The sequence below is a fragment of the Melanerpes formicivorus genome, unplaced genomic scaffold (genome assembly GCF_026170545.1).
Source record: "Melanerpes formicivorus ecotype bairdi unplaced genomic scaffold, bMelFor1.0.p_v2 SCAF_28, whole genome shotgun sequence".
Classification (NCBI taxonomy): Eukaryota; Metazoa; Chordata; class Aves; order Piciformes; family Picidae; genus Melanerpes; species Melanerpes formicivorus.
In genome coordinates, this window is record NW_027142380.1 from 9955442 (window position 1) to 9969891 (window position 14450).

The 14450-nt window shown below is 44.3% G+C and overlaps 1 protein-coding gene across 4 annotated transcripts in view; it reads left to right on the top strand.

Moving 5' to 3' along the window:
- LOC137449153 (contactin-4) overlaps positions 1 to 14450 on the top strand; it is a 425057-nt gene that overhangs the window by 46254 nt on the left and 364353 nt on the right. For all 4 annotated transcript variants that reach the window (XM_068154396.1, XM_068154400.1, XM_068154397.1 and 1 more), the window contains exon 2: positions 6022 to 6066. The gene's annotated coding sequence lies outside the window, so the exon portion shown is untranslated. The remainder of the gene's footprint in view (positions 1 to 6021; positions 6067 to 14450) is intronic.

Below are 14450 nucleotides of genomic sequence, written 5' to 3' on the forward strand. Positions count from 1 at the left end.
CATCACTGGAGGTGTTTAGGAGGAGACTTGATAGGGTGCTTTGTGCCATGGTTTAGTTGATCAGATGGTGTTGGATGATAGGTTGGACTTGATGATCTCAAAGGTGTCTTACAACCTAGTCTAGTCTCTAGTCTAGTCTCTAGTCTAGTCTCTAGTCTAGTCTCTAGTCTAGTCTCATGTTTAACTCCAAAACCCTTTGCAGCCTGCATCTATCTATGCATTGTCTGACCTAGTTGTGTAACTTAGCAATTCTTCTAAGAAAGCAACGTGGAAGAAGCAGAAGACCTTGGTTTTTGGAGAACATGGTGCTGGGGGAGTATGTGGGCGACCTGAAATGTCTTCTGGCTTGCAAGGACAGGGAACAAATTAAAAAGCAGCAAAACAAACAACTTAATGGTGATGGAGCTGTAGCTCTAGCAAGGATAAGACTGTGGGCGTGCAACCATTTTATCTTGCTGCAGAAGATTATTCTTCAACACAGAAGGTCATAAAAATCTCACTGCTGAGTGTTAGAAGATAATCTAACTAAAAGTTTTTAAATGTTTTAGCAGCAGTAAATATTTAAGGCCTTTGTTTACAGCAACCAGGGGACTCTGAATGCATGCTTTGGCTTGCAAATAAGCACTAAACTGTCACCTCAAATGAAAACTGAATGGGGAAACGTGGAATTAATCATCAAAGTGGCTAATTACTGCAAGTTGTGGAGACATTAATTAGTCAGTCCCTGATTTTTTTTTCTGATTTATTTATTTTTTTTTTTTAATTTTTAATATTATTTTTGTTAAGCCAGTGACCTTTCCTATTTGGTGCTTTGTGATTGGTTGCAAGTGATTAGAGATAATTCTGATCACTTGTAATTTTCACTTCTGGCACTTCAATCCCAGGAAGGGAAGATTTAATGTGACGGAGTGATAGGAGCAAGAAATGAAGGGGAACTAATGGTTCCCTCCCTTCCCTGGTAGGTGTAGCCCTGTTAACTTCTGCTTGCTCTTTCATGCAAAGAATCACTCAGATGTGACATTGAACAATATCCTTTGCACCGTGTCCTTCAGCTGAGGCAGGTGTTTGGCCCGGTAGAAACTTGAAAACAAAGCGCAGGAATACTGAAGCGTTAGGAGACCTCAGCTGGTGTTGCATAGCTGTGGTGGACTCTCTTCAGTCACTAGGAAACAGGGTGGCTCGTGAGCTGGTGGCAGTTTGGCCAGCTCATAGTATCATGGAGTGGTTTGGGTTGCAAGGGACATTTCAAGGCCATCTAGTCCAACCCTCCTGCAGCAAGCAGGGACCTCTGCAACTTGATCAGGTTGCTCAGAGCTCCTGAAGCCTGACCTTGAATGTTCCCAACCTCTGTCCCCTGAGGAGAGTGAGTTAAGTTCAGGTCTTGCACAGCTACCACATGGACTCTTGACATCTCATTAAAAATTAAGAGTGTAGCAAACCTACAGCTTACAGTGATGGTGAATAAAATGTTTTCTTAGTGAGGAGCTGGTACAACCCTTCCCCTTCTGTTGCCTGGAAAACAAGCCACGGTGGACTGCAGAGATGTTGGTGTATCTTGGTAATGAGGGGGGAAAAAAGATGGGAGAAAAAAACCCTGACCCTGTCTGAAGTGTCATCAAAGCCCTGATGTGTTCAGTTAAAATAACCTTTGGTAAGTGGTGGGGTTGATGCACTCTATGCAAATGAGGAAAGGATCTCTTAATCAGCAGTTCAGAGGGAGCAGAGTATCACTCTCAGACAATGCCAACCAGTTCCATGCATTTCATTACTTTGCATTTAAAGCAGAAAGGTGCTGAAGGCTTTCTCTGGGTATTTTTTTTGCTGACAGATGGATTCTTCACCTCCATCTTTACATGAAAACAGCTTTGAAAGAACCTCCCTTTCAAAGGGATGTCTCTTCTCTGCATACACTGAGTGAGAAGTTTACTCAGAGCCTCTTCTGTTCCTTAAAATGGGCTTCCATACTCCCTCAGAAAACAATTTTAAGGGTTATGTAGCTTGCAGGTTGGAATTTCTGAACCAGTTGCTGAATCAATTGGAGATTTCTTTGACAGTCTCTCTCCAAAGAATTCTGATGTCTAAAGATTATTTTATTATCAATATTCAGTCATGCAGGGCAGTGTTCCCTCCATATCTGAAGCAAGTAGCATCTTGGAGCCTAAAAATCCAATATTGATGCGTAAAGCTCATCCCTTACTTGATGAGCCCAAGGTCTTTTGCTAGCTCAAAATAACACTTTGCAATATTTAATTTTCCCTTTCTTTGGTGTCCTAATAAAGCACAGGGGATCTCCATTTTGACAGCATTTTGCTTTGAAGTTAAACCTATCAAACCCCGGGAGAGCTATGATGGTGATTAGGCTTTTTGAGTTGCTTTTCCTTCTTTTTTTTTTTCCTCTTCTTTTTCTTCCCCCTCCATGAGAGAGATTACACTTGCAAAAGGCTTCTGGCTGACTCACTAAACAGTGTTTAAATGTGCAGGAAATGCTTCTGTGACAAACATATCCTGGATTTATATTTCAGCTTCAGAAAGCTGTGTCTTTTCCATTTAGCTCCCATAATCAATCTATTGTGTTGATAACAATGTTTGAATTTATGAACAGGAGGCAAGCCAAGGATTCAAATGTTACTGAGGAAGAGCTGCATCACGTCTCAGCTGCAGCTGGTAGAGGATGCTGAATAAACTAGGGGCTCCTGTTGTGCAAGGCATCTCTCAGCAAGGAGATCATGGAATCATAGAGCAGTTCTGATGGAAGACACCTTTAAGATCACCACATTCAACTGTTAACCCAGCACTGTCAAGTCACCACTAAGCTGTGCCTCTCAGCACCACAGCTACATGGTTTTTCAATCCTTCCAGGGATGGAGATTCCTGCACTGCCCTGGGCAGCCCGTGCCAAGGCTTGACAACCTTTTTGGGGGTTCTCAGGCTTTTCTCCTCAGAGAGATGCTCCAGGCCTCTCAGCACCTTTGTAGCATCCACAGGCCTCTCTCCAGTAGTTCCTTGTCTCTCTTGAGCTGAGAAGCCCAGAACTGGACACACAGCACTAGATGTGGCCTCACTAGGGCAGAATAGAGGGGCAGCAAAACCACCTTCAACCTGCTGGTCACATTCTCCTTCATGCACCCCATGAAGGCATTGGCCACCTTTGACAAGAGCACGTTGCTGGCTCTCCTGATCCCTATGCTCTGAAATCTTGTACTGGAAGTAAAACCACCTGAATTTGCCTTTTCCCTGCCTTAAGTCAATGCCCTTAAGTCAATGCTTATCTGCCAAATCAAAGTGTTTTAAGCAGTTGTCCACAAAGGCTGAGGGGTTGGGAGCACAACCCTATGAGGAGAGGCTGAGGGAGCTGGTGGTGTTTAGCCTGGAGAAGAGGAGGCTCAGACCTTATTGCTGTCTACAACTACCTGAAGGGAGGTTGTAGCCAGGTGGGGCTTGGTCTCTTCTCCCAGGCAACCAGCACCAGAACAAGAGTCTCAAGCTGCACCAGGGGAGGTTTAGGCTGGATGTTAGGAAGAAATTCTTCCCAGTAAGAGAGATTGGCCATTGGAATGTGCTGCCCAGGGAGGTGGTGGAGTCACCATCCCTGGAGGTGTTTACAAAGACCCTGGATGAGGCACTTGGTGGTAGGTTGAGTTAATAAGATGGTGTTTGGTGGTAGGTTGGACTTGATGATCTCGAAGGTCTTTTCCAACATGGTTAATTTTGCATTCTGTTTCTGTTGTTGGAGGCTGAAATTTCTGAAGGATTTTAGTAGGTACATGCTGCTGGCTTGAACTGTGAAGTAAAATTCATGACGTGGCAGGTTTTGTCCTTCTACCCCAGAGTTATTTGGTATCCAAACTGCTCTGTGAACATGCTCATAGGAGATCAGATGTGCTGCTTGAGCATCTAACCAGTGTAAGCATTTCCAACAGGAGAAGGCAGAAACAGCTTAATTGTGAGTGCATTTGCTGGGATTGTGGGAGAAAAGCCTCATGAAACCTCAATCCAGAGTCTCCCACATGAGTGCTAAAAAACCTTCATCCTAGCTCAATTATGCACCCAGGCATGGCAGAGATTTAGAACAACAAAACCCAACCCAAATGCAGCTCTGCAGGTTGTGTGACAGGTGTTTTGTAAGAAACCTCTCCTCTGCTTTGGCTTTCTGCCCTGCCTGCCCACACAAGTTCAGGGATACTTTAGGGATGAGTAGGCAAGTCTAGAGAAGATGAGACTTTTCCAAGTGGAAAAGCTGAAGGTTTTTCCCCCTCTGTTTTCAAGCAGCAAAGGGATGGATTCGTAGGTGTCTTAAAACACCGTTAGCAATGTTGGTGTTTGGAGCATTTCTTGTGCAAGTGGTTCCTCCTAAACTTTCTCTGACTGAAGTGATAAGTTGAACAGTTAGAGTAAACAGAGTAATATTTTGATTGGTACAAAGCCCTTCATTTCTTCTCCACGTCTAATTAGCGTAGCTCTGAATGTCAAATATTTATCTGCTCTACCCAGCGTTGTGCTCACTTCAGTGGGGCTCCATCTGGCTCTGCCTTCCCTGAAGCATGTTCCTCTACAAATGAGCTTGCCTCTACTGGGGGCTGGAGCTGGATCCCACCTGTTGCCCATCAGGTCTCTTGAACTGGAAGAGAGCTCTTCCCTCCAGCAGATCTGGGTGGCGAGGAGAGCTTGTGCACAGCCACAGATGAGCCAGGCTGGGGCTGCTTTAGCTTTGTGATGCTGAAGTGCAGGATGAGAAATTTTTTACAAAGGCCTGCAGGGACAGGACCAGGGGCAGTAGCTATAAACTAGAGAAGGACAGATTTAGATTGAATGTCAGGAACTAGTTCCTCACTATGAGGGTGGTGGAATGCTGGAACAGGTTGCCCAGGGTGGTGGTTGAGGCCCCTTTCCTGGAGATATTCAAGGTGAGGCTCCAAGACGCCCTGGGCAACCTGATCTAGTTGGGGATATCCCTGCTGACTGCAGAGGGGTCAGACTGGATGACCTTTGGAGGTCCCTTTGGGCCTAGACCATTCTGTGAGTCTAAATGTCTTACCAGATGTTTACTCAGTGCTGCTGATTGCTTGTGCATGGCACATACCTGCTCAATGAAGCTATAACATGTACCACATACATCTACCCTACGTGTCCCATAGGCAGCTGGTGAGCACATGAAACTTATAAGATTGAAAGCCACATTTTGGTTTGGTTTATTCCATTTTCCCATTGTTTTTTCCACTTCTCAAATTTCATTTCCCCACTTGTTTTTCTGCTTTTCAAAGTCTGACTAGTGAGTAGTTAGGATCATCTAGTGGTTGTGCTGCAACTCCTTGGGAAATGGCTGAACCCCAGCTCTTTGTTTGGGATTTGGGTTGTGCAGTTAATGATGGGCGGGGTGGGAAGCTGAGGGTTATGCCAGTTTGGAAGACCAAGAGCATTTGAGCACTGGGGCATGGGAGGGAATGGAGGTTTGGGTTTAGTAGCTGATTTTTGGTCATTAGCAATGTCAGAGTGGAAAATAAATAGTCCCAGGTGGGAAAGGCTCAACTCTAGTGCAATGTACAGAGTCTGCAGCAAGCAAGGGGGCTGGTGAATGGACTTTTGGGGCTGGTGTCTCTGGGAGACCTCAGTGAAGTAGAGGGGAAACTACTGCACTGAAGTACCCAGGCACTGGAATGGGCTGCCCTGGGAGATGGTTTGAGTCACCAGCCCTGGATGTGTTTGGATGTGGTGCTTGGGGATATGGTTTAGGGGTGAACTTTGTAGAGTAGGGTTAATGGTTGGACTTGGTGATCCTGAGGGTCTTTTCCAACCTGAATGGTTCTGTGAAACTGAGTCAAGTGGTGGAGAAATTCTCTCAGGTATCTGACCAGTTTACTGCTTTTATGTTGTGGTACTTTGGGGGGGGGGGGAAACAAAGGCAAACTGAAAATGAGCAAACACAATCTCTTCCTCTGGAAAATAGCTGGCTGTGGATATTAATGAAGTGAGTGATTTAAAATACCAGTGTGACTTAACTTCCATATCATTTTTTACCTTCAGGTATTGGAAATCTGACTGAAGCCTACATGTCATGCACTGGAGAAGGTAATAATGTGTTTAATATTAATACTGATTCATTGGTGATGTTGATTTCTCTTCTTGTTTTGGCATCATTGCATTGAATGTTAAAATCTTCTTTATGCTGTTGATGGTTTTGAAGAAATAATCTACCCCTTAGTTTCTGAGTACCCTGACAGTGGGTCTGGATTGAAGTGCTTGGGGGGGGGTGTGTGTGTTGTATTTTGCATTCATGCAGTTCTGCATTGGAAGGGTTGTAGAAGACATGGAGCAGCTCCTCCTGAGGAAATTGTTATTGCAAAGGTGCTGCTGTTGAAAAGAATGAACCTTTGCAAAAGGATCTTGCTAAGCTGTTATCAGTAGTGGGTTTTCTTTTTGTTGCTCCTGCTCTTACTGCTCTTGTCAAGAGATTTTTCAGAATTGGTGTTTAATTAATCTTTAGAGGATTGAATCTACCTTTGAATTAGCCAAAGGCTTCTGAAACTCAAATTCTCCTCATGGTGTCTTAGCTTGAATGTCCAAAGGAGTCAGTAGTGTTAGTTGAGAGGTGGGGCTTGTCCTGTGTATCCTCAAGTTACCTTGTGGTGATTTATTTGCTGGACCAGTATCAAGTAGGAAGCATGGATGTAAATGTGGAATCATTTGCTCTTTCGAGTGTCTAACTCTGGTGCAGCCAAGAAGAGAAAGCTGTGTCTCTCTGATTGCTTTCCTCTGCATCCCCTACCACGTTCCTTTTGCCCTGCCCTCAAACTGCTCTGCCGAGCTGCAACCCACGGAACCAATCTCCACACATGAAATTGCTGTTGAAGAACAATCTGCTTTTAAGTGCAAATTATGTTCACTGTTATCTTCAAAGGAGGACAAAACCTTTTCAGAGCTTACAATGGAATACTTAAAAATTAAATGTAGACTGACTTCTTATTCGCCCTCTCTGTTCAGAGAGGTTACAGAGGCCTTCTGATCATAATATTTAATTTCTTAATTCTTTGCTTTTGGAGTAATTCTGCAAGTTTCTCCTCAGTCCTGGGAGGTGTTTACCAGGTAAAACTGAGCTGCTGTAGCTCAAGTAAATTATTCTTATTCAGTCTGAGCCTTCTGAAATTTGCAAGGCTATCATGGTGTGAGGTTTGCAAAGGGAGTAAGATGAATTTCGTGCTGTATCACTTTCTAGTCTGAGAAGAAAAGCTTATTTCTTAATGTAAATTATAACTTTGAATAATGGACTCCTCATCCCTTTGGACAGTACTCCTAAATTACCCTCGAAGCCCCTTCTCAGGTGAAATCTCATTTTTAGGTTCCCCGTGGTTTAAAAAAAAAAAAAAAGGAGGAGATACTGATACCCATTTGATGTGGCAAAGTGTTTTCAGCGCTGAAAAGTACTTCTGAAGAGCTGGGCAACCTTGATTAATTGAGCCTGAATAAGAAGTGCAGGATCAGATCTCGGGATATTATTTTTAGGCTGCAGACTTGTGTTCTGCATTCCAAATCCTTCACCTCCATTTTGATAGCCAGCTGTGAAGGACTGGAGCAGACAGCTATGTGCAGGCTGGTAATGGCTTGCAAATGCTGACACCACTGGAGGCAGGAGAATGGAAATTGCTTTCTGTTTACAGAACAATGCAACAATTCGGTAAACACTTCTCATTAGCAAGGATGTGATTGGAATTTGTGTTAAATGCCTCCGTTCTGCGGCTCAGCTGGTTCGTGGGGAAGTGGTGTTTAAAAACAGCTAAGTGTGGATAAGTACTTAACGAATGTGGGTGCTTAGAGGATCAGCGATGCACTGGGTGATGTTCAGGTCTGGTAACTGACCGCAAGCCAGAGCTGTGTTTCTGTGGTGCATGGGAAATAAGGGGGAGGGCAGCCCAGCAATCTATCTAAGCTTTTGAGATGTCCTGAGAAGAGAACTTGGACAAACCTTGCGTCTAAAGTTTGCCCTTTGCTGATGAGCTCTTGGCCAGCAGATACCTTGAGAACCAGAGTTGTGCTTTTGAGAGCTAAGCACAGGATGCTTTTTAGGAGAGAGAGGAGGGGTCACACACGTTGTTTTGCTTGGCAAAAGTACACTTCTGGGGATTTCAGACTCGGGTTTTGTACTCATTTCAGCCCTAAAGGAGGGAAGGGTGTTCTAACCCACTGCTAAGCAGCATGTGGCCCTTGCTAAGCTACAAGCAAGGCACACAGGAAGCCAAGTTTTGGGGTTCTGCTTCTGATAACTCGGCAAATACAGATTGGAAAGGAAACCTTTGTGCACTGCAATAGTATAATTCTACCATTCTACTTTGTTACCTGTCAAGCTAATTAAAACAGCTACAGGATAAGAGTTCTCTTGGAAAGCTTGCAGCATCTGTGCATTGTATTCAACACCCAGGCTTGCAGGGTAGTTTTAATGAGAAGTATTACCAGCAGACTCTGCTTACAGCTGAGCTGGAGAAATGTCTTTACCTGCACAGGAAAGCTGAATGTGCTGGGTAAGAGGCCTACAAAAGAAATTATAATGACTACTCTTTGTGCTTTGGTCTGGATAGCCGTTAATTGCGGCATGGTTCAAAATGACAAGGTCTTTCTTCCTCCGCTGCTAGCCAGCACTTGAAAGGGTAGCTTCCCATTTGCTTGGGGTGAGGATAATTGTGTCTAATAGCTGTTGGCTACTTGGCTCTGGAGATCTGCCACTCATTCCAGGTGGAAACTTGCTCAGCTGGAAGTGCTGTTGGATCAGTGTGTAAGAGGATTACATGGATAGGGGCTTACTGGATGTAATTTTTAGATCACTTCTTCAAAGACAGGAGTTGTTTGTGATCTTCAGGCATCCCTCAGCTTCTCAAGATCCCTAGAAAATAACTGTCCTACTTCCTAGGCTCTTCATTGCCATGTGTCTGCCATGATAGCCTCTTACTCTTTGCCTAATTCTCTGAAGGTCTGCCTGTGCTTTTCTTTATCATCTCCTGGTCTCCTTCCATCCCAGTTCCTTCCCTGCATCTTCTGTGTCTCAGCCCTTTCCTTAGACACTTCCATCTCTTCGATGAGTTGAATTTCTCAAGCCATCAACACTTCTCTCTGCACTTTCTCTCTGCCAGGAAAAGCAAAACTGAATCAATAGTTCCAAAGCAATTGGAGAAGCAGAATTAGCAAAATTGCCATTTTAGGGTGGGTTCAGTGATGCCTTTTAAAAGATGAGCAGCCCCTGCTCTCCTGGAAGTTGCACCTCAGAGATCGTTTACTAATTATGTAGCAGAATGAAATGAAACCTTTTTTCATATGCATAACTTGGGTTCTAATTAATTATTGCAGGGGCATAATTTTGAGATTCCACCTCGCCCCCGCCCCCCCTTTTCCTTTTTCTTATGTAACAACAATATTTAGGATGAAAAACTTAGAATCACAGAAACATTCAGGTTGGAAGACACCCTAAGGGTCATCAAGTCCAACTCATGACTTAATTCTTCTTCATCAGAACATGATGAATGCAAAAGCATAACCAAACACTTGAATGGAATAGAACTAACCAGGTTGGAAAAGACCTTTGAGATCATCAAGTCCAACCTGTCACCCAACACCATCTGATCAACTAAACTATGACACCAAGCACCCCATCCAGTTTTTTCCTAAACTCCTCCAGTGGTGGTGACTCCATCACCTCCCTGGGCAGCACACCCCAATGGCAAATCTCTCTTGCTGGGAAGAATTTCTTCCTAACATCCCGTCTAAACCTCCCCTGGCACAGCTTGAGATTGTGCCCTCTTGTTCTGGTATTGGTTGCCTGGGAGATGAGACCAACTCCCACCTGGCTACCACCTCCCTTCAGGTAGTTGTAGAGAACAATGAGGTCTCCCCTGAGCCTCCTCTTCTCCAGGCTAAGCAACCCCAGCTCCCTCAGCCTCTCCTCACAGGGCTCTGCCCCAGACCCCTCCCCAGCTTTGTTGCCCTTCTCTGGACATGTTCCAGTAACTCAACATCTTTCCTAAACTGAGGTGCCCAAAGCTTAAAGTTCTGTCCAAAGTCACAGGCACCTGCCCACGTCCTAACCTAGCAAGCAGGGTTTGGAAGATGAAGGACCACCTAGAGGTGTGCCCCACTACAATGGGAGCTTTCTCTTGGAGTGGTGCAGAACTTGGAGAGTGTGGTGTCTCTTATGCTGTCAGTGAGTGTCTGGAGAGGCAGCAATGCCCTTAGTTATGAAATCTGACACAGAGAACTCCTCTGCGTGAAGCAACTCTGCCCTCCTGCCCTTGTTTGATATTGTGAGGAGATTATCGTGGCCTTACAAGAAGGTTGAGATGTGGTGAAGTTTAATGTGCTCTGGAAATAGCCCTGTTAAAGCCCCTGTTGCTTGTGATTGATGATGCAGGTTATGATGGGAGTCCTAAATCTTGTGTTTGTGTGTGCAAATTGCTCTCTCCCAGCCTTTTGAAGGTTGCTAACTTTATCTCGTGGCTCAGCCCATATTGAAGGATTTCATGTTGCATTAGCCTTTGATTAAGGGGAAAGTAACTTTGATGATAAAATGCCACTAAAAGTGGTTCTGTGGACTAGCTTGGAATAATTTATCAATCGCTCTTCGTGGGTGAGAGCAGATTTTGGACGTCAGGGTCACCCTTTGAGGATTAATTTTCCAAGATAAACAGCTAATGGCTGTTGGATGATTATGGTCAAGAGCAATTACCATGGGATTATTAGACTGTTCATTACCACAAGAGAGAGAGTCACGAAACTGAGTGAGGTTTAAACTGTTGCTTAAATAACTGTTAGGTCAAGATGCATCGGCCTTGCTTCAAAGGTGTTATTGAATGATAGAGCTGCTGACACTCTGCCTGCTCTGGCAGAGGCAGGACCTGGCAGTTCTGTTTTGCCTCCCCACCCCTTAACTGAATTTTCTACACCCATGAGGTTGGGAATTAAAACAGGCAGTTGGGATTTTCATTGGAGTCCCCTGTAAACAGCCAGGTAAATGTGTATTCTCCAGATAATGGGAAGAACGTTTCCCAGCTGGCTTATGTTTATAGGTGAGTGTCACTGCTGCTTATCATCTAGGCTTCAGGTTCCCTTTTTTCCTGTCTTCTCTTTAATTTCTGCAGTGCTGCTGTTAGGTGAGCTTAAAAGCAGAAAAGAGCTATAGCAAAGTCTATTTCTGAGGACAGCTCCTGAGCTGTTAGAAGACAGAGCCCTTCTCATGGATGTAGAAGTGGTGGAGTCTGAGAGCAAAAGTGCTTCTGAGATAAACTTCAACTTAATAAAAAAGAAGAGGAGAGCCTTAAACAACTAAGATATAGGTTGCTGCTGTCAGGAGCACTACTTAAAAGGAATGAGAAACTGTCTTAGGGAGGGATTAGTGTGTTGAGAAATAAACTGCTGAATCACAGGAAGCGAGCATCAGTACAGAGGCTCTGGGAAAAAACATATATATATAAAATGCCTGCTGTAATTCAATTAAAATCATAGTAGGATTTGCTGCTTGAGATGGTACATCCATCATCCTGTATCTCATGGTGGCTGGTGCCTCAAGGGATGCTTAAGTGAGTATAAAGCTCCTGAAAGATGCTGGACTGACAGGTCTGGAATGACATGATTCTCAGTTTCCTCACAGATGCATTTTTTCCCCCAGCACACCTCTTGAGTTTGGACTGCTGCTTGGTCTTCACACACTTGGCACTTTTAAAGTAGGGTGTTATTCTCAACTGAGCATCTGGAGAGGTTATGGATGCTCCCTCCCTAGGGAGCTTCAAGGTTGAATGGGGCCTTGAGCAGTCTGGGCTAGTTGAGAGGCATCCCTGCCCATGGTAGGGAGGTTGGGTTAGATGATCTCTAAGATCTCTTCCAGCCTGAGGTGCTCTATGATTCTGTGGGAGTCACCTTTTTTTCCTACAAACTGGAAGAGGAACACCATAGGCTTGCTTGCAGATAATCAATTGCTAACAAGATAATGCTGAAGATACATAGATTTACATGGAATACACCAGGTTGGAAGAGACCTTCAAGATCATCGCATCCAACCCACCTAAACAACTAAACCAAGATGACTCAGTTCAGTGAGATTCTCTTGTATTTAGTATCTTACACATATTGTGGCTATAGATTGAGCTTCTCACATCAAAAGCAACCTTTTTTCCCCCATTCCAAATTTCCTTTGAGGAAGCAATTCAGGCTAGAGCAGTTGCTCACTTGGCTGGAACACACAGATTAAGTTCCCTGTAGCACTGTGCCAGTCTGAATTATTTGGGATATCAGCCTCCTTGGACTGAAGAATTAGAAATTCATTCACTAATTTTAACTTGGGAAGTGAATCACAGAACCTCTATATATGCAACATTTCATAGTTAACCAGGGCAGAAAGGGTTAGTAATTTACAGAGCCCTTTCCAGGAGGAGAATCGCTTCAGCTCAAGCATCTTGGTCAGAATCCAACATCAAAATGGGCTTGGAAGAGCTGTCTCCAGTGTGGGAGATACAAAAATCAGAACACAACCATGCACATGGCTTGTGTGATGGGGCAAAGCTAAAAGCAGAATCCTCCTTGAGTTGATGCAATGGCTGCTGTCAATTAAAAATAATGGAAGTTATTTTCTTGGGCTTTGATACAAAGGAGAGAGCAGCTGGAGGCAGCCTACTTGGAGGTATGCAGCAGGATGGGACAAAAGGCTGAGAAGGTAAAGCACAGTTTTAGCAAGACAGCTGTAGAGAACCTTCCTGCCCAGATTGTGTGGCACAAAGACAACAATGATGCAATAAGCTCTAAATGGATTTGTGGAGAGGAAATTCGGCTTTTCTTTTCAGTTTGCAAGTCCTGGGTAGTCTGGGTTTGGTGTCTGTGATCATCTGTGACTTAGAATAAGCCAGCAAGATGCATCAGTTGTTCAAAGGTCTTTATTTTTGCAGTTGACTTCTTCAGCTTTCAGTGCAACTGGCTGCTGAGCTGACTAAAGAGCCTTTCTTCCAAGCAACTGCTTCAAACAGGTTCACTTCAACCAGTTCTCATTAAAAGCAAGTATCTGCTGAAAGCTTTCTCTACCTTCTGTCAGCTGGTTGGCAGGCTGTTGGTGATGATTGTCTTTCAGACCCAAACTGCACAGGGGAAGGACAGGCAGGGGCTTTTGTGCCACTCAGCGTGAGAACCGTGCATCTGAGAGCCTAAGACCCAAGGCATGGGTGGTGAGGTCATGTCTGGCTGCCTTCCACTCCTGGGTTTTGGGGACATGCAGGGTTTGGGAGCTGCAAATCAAACAGCTTTATGACTTTTGGTTTTAATCTGTGCTCATGATGTTGAGGGGCTTGAATGGAACTTGATTAGACTTTGTTCATTTCATCAGTGACACCCATGGTACAAATCAGGAAAGGCCTGAGACACCCAGAAAGGGAGCTCTCCCTTGAAGTGCAGGAGACGAAATCAGGTTTGGGTTTAGTATCTATTTTAGCCAGCTTAAATGGCACTAATTTTCCTTGTGGTTCAGTAAGGAAAAAGTAAAACATTTCTTGCTTACTGGGGGGTGGGGGGGAGGGAACAAGAACTACAGCAATGAGTTTGACCATGACTCAAGTGGCCATCAACTCTCCAGTTAATCAGCTGAAATGCCTTCAATATGCCCTTAGCAATTTTCAATAGCATCAATTAACATTTAGGAAATTAATTTCAGGCTGCAGGAATATTAAACATTTACTTTAGAAATGCAAATGAGGTGTGCCACCCTTGCCTCTCACCTGCCCCTTACCCCACGTATTCACCAGGCATGAAGGTGGCTTTTGGTGATGGAAGGATGAAATATGAAATCACTGCTGCCAGCTTTGATACTGCACCAGTGTCCCCAAGTGCTTTGCTCAGATTCATGGTGCTGAACCCATATGAAACTGAAGACAAAACAAACAAAATCCCCCTCCAGAAACCCCAAAACACACTGTGACCGTTTGACGCTGTCCCCTTAAGAAAGGGAATATGGTGGACGGAAGTTGATAAACGAAAAGAAGGATCTAAACTAATTTCATTGGTAGAGTGGGAGGAAGCACCTTCTGAACTGGGAGTGCAGGAGGGTATCCTGGGCATTCCAGCACTTTTCTATCAGTCTTGCTTCCGCTCCTCCATCAAGCACCAGCAGCTCTCTGTGCTGGGCTTTCGGCCAAGGCTTTGGCCTTGAAACTGATAAGCAACAAGGCCTGTATTAACTGTTTTCCAATTAACACATAACTGCTTCTAACTTTTTTCTCTTTTCTCTCTTTTCTAACCCGCTTGGGGGAAAAGGGGAGAGAGGGGGAAGCAGAGGTGGGGAACCCCCTCAGCAGAGGGGGGAACTCTCATTTCTGTGCTACTTTGTTGTATATCTTTGTATATATTGTAAATATTGTAAATTTGTATATATTTCCCTGCATATCCTACATTGCTTTGTAAATATACAGCTCCACTGCTTTGCTAATTCAGCTGTGAGT